Source organism: Medicago sativa, chromosome 2 (genome assembly GCF_051527215.1).
Source record: "Medicago sativa cultivar Bolivia chromosome 2, Bolivia_mono, whole genome shotgun sequence".
NCBI classification, from domain to species: domain Eukaryota; kingdom Viridiplantae; phylum Streptophyta; class Magnoliopsida; order Fabales; family Fabaceae; genus Medicago; species Medicago sativa.
The window spans coordinates 68,359,137-68,364,790 of NC_140750.1; the positions used below are offsets into that span (position 1 = coordinate 68,359,137).

At 36.7% G+C, this 5,654-nt stretch overlaps 1 pseudogene; it reads left to right on the plus strand.

The window, feature by feature from the left end:
* Nucleotides 1–3,845: 3,845 nt before the first annotated feature.
* LOC146950055 (uncharacterized) lies at nt 3,846–5,384 on the plus strand (annotated as a pseudogene).
* The last annotated feature ends 270 nt before the right edge of the window (nt 5,385–5,654 follow it).

Below are 5,654 nucleotides of genomic sequence, written 5' to 3' on the forward strand. Positions count from 1 at the left end.
CTTCTCTATAAATATCGTTCATCTCCATTGTAATAGATTCATTGAGAAACAACAGAATGAGTTACACAATATTCTCTCTATTTTCTTCTTTAGAATTCTCAATCAAAGTTTCTCAATAATAAGCAAATTGAATAATTACCGTATTAGTTTATAATATAATATAAATTAAATACATCAACTATTCAATTAATCTGAAGATTTTTTTTTCTAGATTATATATTAGAATATAGTGTGAAGATAACTTGGAGAGCAAGTTATCTAGATAGCTTGGAGAGCAAGCAAGTTAGTTAGGGAGTTAGTTACTCCACATCACTATAAATAAGCTTCACCTATGTACTATTTCATATCTTTTATTCAATTGTTTCTTGGTAATGACTCCTAGAGAGAATTACACAATCTATCTTTCCATTGCATTTGACCTAGAACCATGGAATCCTCTGATTCATAACATGGTATCAGAGCGCTATGGAGATAGCGATTTTGATCCAGTTTCTGATGAAGAAGATGATTCCAATGGTGATGAAGAAGAAGATCTTGAAGCTTCCGCATCAGCAACCTCGCGTTCTTCCGCTTCGCAAGTTTCAGTTGTTTTCGGTAGCTTTGGCGGTTCCGTTTTCACTCCTGTTTCTTCACCATGGATCGCACCAGAAACTGAGGGATTCACCATCAAGATTGGTGACGTTCCTTGTTTTCTCAGTGATTCACGTTGCAACGATCGCAACTCTGCTTTTGACGCTTCGGAACAAAACCAGAAAACACCGGTTCTTGATTCGGAGTTGACCGTTTATGCCAAATCAACGAATTCTCTGTTATGGAATGCCATACCTCAATTTTTGACCTAACGTCCCACTGACACATGTCTTTTAACTAGGAATATTCCTTTTTTTTTTTCAGACCTCCTCCCACTTTTTTTTAATTTTTATTATTATTTATTAGTCTTTTTTTTAATTTCCATCTTTTAATTTTTCTTTTAATTTTAATTTCCATTTTTTTAATTTCAATTTTAATTTTAAATTTTATTTAGATTAATTTAGTCATTTAGTCTTATTTATTTTGTTACTTTCTATTTTAGTTTTTTTTTTACGTGTTGTCCAAAGTGTCCAAAAACAAAAGTGTCAAATAGGTCCAAAATAATAACATGTCCATGTCCAAAAAATTTGCTCTTCTCCATGCCTCATTACAGGCACAATCTCAGGGTCAGCTCTTTTTCATCCCATTTTTCATCAGGAACGCGTTTCATCATCAATACCTCTTCCCACTTTTTTTTTATTTATTAGTCTTTTTTTTAAACTTTTAGTTTTTATTTTTATCTTTCATTTTTATACAGTCTTGATTTTTATATTTTTTTTTATTTTCCATTTTACCATTTTATTTTTATTTTTTCGTTTAATTACTTCTTTAGGTTTTTATTAACTTTTTTTAATGAGTCCAAAAATTGTCAAAAAATATAGTGTCAAGGTCCAATTTTTTTTCTTTCTCAAGTGTGCCACCAATCATGCCATTCTTACATGTCAACTCTCCCATTTGAAAAATGATTCAAATCACATTCCAAAACCATCAATCTCATTCAAATCCCCATCAAAGTGCATTAAACCAATTTTCCATTTTTCATCAACCTTAGAACCTATAAATAGGGCTCTCATCCTTCACGATTGGACACACCAAAAGTTCTCTTGAGTTGTCAAAGAACTTTTCTCTCTTCTCCCTCATTTAGCTTGTGTTGACGAGCTATTCTTTTCTTCTCTCTCTTTTTTCTGTCCCTTCGGAATTTTGTCCCTTGGGTAATTTTTGTCCCTTCTGTTGTCCCTTCCTTTTATTTTCTTGCATTTTATTTCTTTTTAGCATTTTATTTTATTTCTATTTAGCATTTTAATTATTGTCATTTATTTTCCAGCAATTAGAATGTATTTAGGTCCAATGTAAATATAAATGAGAAAAGTGTGTGTGTGTGTGTGTGTGTGTGTCTTTTATTTCTTTACTGCTTTATATATATCAAAAAAATACAAAAAAAATTAGATTAGGGATTTTGTGGTGATCCAACGTCACTACAAAAATCCACGCGCTTTTAATTTTATTGCTCCGTTAGCTTAATTTTCATTAATTATTCAAAAATAACAAAAACATGCAAATAACCAAAACTCAAAAATATTTTCATAATAAACCTTGATTTTCAATCAAGTGATCGTTCTTTTTATTTTCTTTCTTAATCAAATATCAAATCAATTTTAATCATATTTTATGTCTATTTTCTTTCAATATAAAAAATGCAAACAAATTCTTTTTGCCACTTGGCTTTTCTCTTTAAAACTTTTTTCAAAACTAATAAAAAACACACAACCAATCAAACATCAATTTCTAACCCGAACTACGTGATTTTGATCCTTCACGGGTACGTAGGCAAAGGACACTCGTCCTCTCAAATCAATAAAATGTAGATAATTAGGTCTTCCTTTTTTCAATCATTTCAAAATTCCATTTTTAAAAAAAAAAGCAAGCAAGTTTATAGCACAAAAAGTTAAATAAAATCATGAGGTTCTCGTAGAGTACTACAAATATTTAGGGTGCTAATACCTTCCCTAAATATAACCAACCCCCGAACCCTAAACTTTTCAAAATAAGGTATTTGAACTTTTCTCCTTTCTTTTAAATTAAAAGTTCAGTCGTGAAATAAAAAGTGAGTCAAAAGCTAATCAAATAGCCTTGATCTCCGAAAAATGACGCGACAGAAATGGCGACTTCACTGGGGACCCCTTAAGAGGGTTAAGCCTAACTTGGCTTTGTTTAAAATTTTGTGCTTTAAACTTGCTTAAAAAATCCAAAAAAAAAAATTAAAAAAATAAAAGATGGAGATATGTGTATATATGCTCTTTCTTCTTCTTTCTTCTTTCTAACGGGAGTGGTGAGATAAGTCCATTACCCAGACTTGAGAGAAACATTAGGATAGGACGGTGGTATAATCATAGTGCCTTGCCAAGAGTGAATTTTGGTTTGTGACACATGTGATAACCCCACTCAACTGAGGGATCTTGGAAATATACTATGTTGGCATGAGTATTCATGTTTGGCATGTTATTTTCAAGTGACCGTCGAAGTTGGGGACCTTTAGTTACCTTTAAACCCCTCTTGGCCTTTTAGGACGTAGTGCGGTGGCTAATCATGAGTAATCTTGGCTTAGTTGATACGCGATACTACACTCAGACGAGACTTTCTTACGAACATTGTTGGAGTGGAAGTATTTCCGTAACCCGATAGTGTTCGGAAGTGGTTGATAACTCTGAGAACTTGGTAGAACCCGAAATACAGGTACATATGAAACCATAGTCCTTACCAAATGGCGTGTTTACCCTTGACTCCCACATTATGGACTTAACCTCACCATGTTTTCATCGTTCTTGTTGCATAGTCATGCATACATGGATACATTCATAAACTTTTTTCATTAAATACTGAAGGACTTCGATAAGTTTTTATAAACATCAGAGGTATGTACCTTGTAAAAGGAACACCGAGAAATACATTTTCAAAAGTCTTAACTAGACCTTATCCTTTGTTAGGGTCTTCTTCCTTGATTTTGCTTCTTAAGGAAGCTGCAATCAATATTTCAAATTATCAAAAGAAACAATGTTCCTTATAATGTTTACAATTACTTTGACAAGTCCTTCAATAAAAAAAAATGTGTCTATTTTTGCATAAGCATCATGCATCATTTGCATTTCATAGTTTCAAATTCGAGTCTCACACAATTTGTCTTTCCATTAAAGGGTTAAGCCATCTCAACAGTGGCCCGACACATCCGTTACCAGTCAACTATCTCATACGGCACTCGAGCAAATATTAAGAAGAAAATGGAACGTTTGGAGCAAGAGAATCTGGCACTCCGTGAAGAGATGACAGCCGTGAATACCAAGTTGGACAAGTTGGCAGCTATGAAGACAAAGATGGAAGAGTTAACTAACCTGGTAAAGTTGTTGGCAGTTGCACAGACTCCACCACCTCCTCCTCCGCCTGTCAGCTTCGAGGTCGAAGCATTAGTTTCTACTGGACCTGAATGGACATTTTATGTCGACACTCCAAAGTACTCTGCACCACAACGCTCCATGCCCTGGGGCATGCCATCTTCTGCTGGTGAAATACCCCGCCCTACTACTTGTGAAAGTCCAATGCCTACTTTTCAACGTACAACTCCTGTTCCTCAACAAGTTACGCGATTCCTCCAGCTGCCATAACCTACTCAGCACCTGCTGTCCATACTATCCCACAAGAAGAGGAACCCATCTTCCATTCTGGGAGTGTGGGGGCCTATGACAGGGTTGATGACCTACAAGAGAAGTATGATGAGTTGCAGCGGGAAATGAGAGCTCTCAGTGGAAAAGAAACTTTCGGGAAGACCGCTTATGACCTTTGCTTGGTACCAAACGTCCGGATACCCCACAAATTCAAGGTGCCAGATTTTGAAAAGTATAAAGGGAGCTCATGCCCTAAAGACCACCTGACAATGTATGTAAGGAAGATGTCCGCATATGCTAAAGATGATGAGGTCCTTATCTACTTCTTTCAAGAAAGCTTGGCTAATCCCGCCTTGAAGTGGTATATGAACCTGGACAAGACTAGCATCCGAACTTTCCAGGATTTGTGTGATGCTTTTGTGCAACAATATAACTACAATGTTGACATGGCTCCGGACCGGAGTGATCTTCAGGCTATGACTCAGGGAGACAAAGAACATTCAAGGAATACGCTCAGCGGTGGAGAAATGTTGCTGCCCAAGTCAGCCCACGTATAGAAGAGAAGGAAATGACCAAACTTTTCTTAAAGACCCTCAATCTGTTCTACTACGTGAAGATGGTCGGAAGTGCGCCCAAGGACTTTGCAGAGATGGTCGGTATAGGTGTACAGTTAGAAGAATGAGTCCGAGAAGGACGATTCTCAAAGAAAGTGTCCCCGCTAGTAGTTCGAAAAAGAAAGAGCAGGAGGTTAGTATGGTGAAAGGGCATCCTCAGCAAAAATATATGGCCTATCAACAAGTGGCTGCTATTACACCCGCTACCAATGCCATTCAACAACAGCTTTATCAGCCTCAACAACCGTATCAGCAGCAACAACCTCGACAACAGGCTCCGAGGACACGATTTGATTTGATTCCCATGAAGTACGCTGAGTTGCTCCCATCTTTACTCAAAGGGAATTATGTCCAGACCAGGCCGCCTCCTCCGATGCCCAAGAAATTGCCAGCAGGGTTTAGAGCCGACCTCTCATGTGTCTTCCATCAAGGGGCGCCAGGTCACGATGTTGAGCGCTATTATGCTTTGAGGAATGCAGTTCAAGATTTAGTCGAAGCCAAGATCCTGTCCTTCACAGACTTGAATCCAAATGTGCAAAGCTAATCTGATATCGAATCCTGGTACCTAGTATTGTGTCACATGGAGTGATTAGCCATAATTGGGTCGATGTTGACGTTCCTTCCGCTGCTTTTCGTTCAATTAATGTTTGTTTGTTGCTTTTCGCTTTTCAAAAATATCCTTTCGTCCTGCCCGAGACAAAAGTGAACTTGTGTAGGGCTTTTTGCTTTAAGTATTGTCATCATTAATAAAAAGGTCGTTTTGATCCCGACTTTGTTTTATTTTTTGCTTTTTCTGGAAAAATGGTAGTACAAA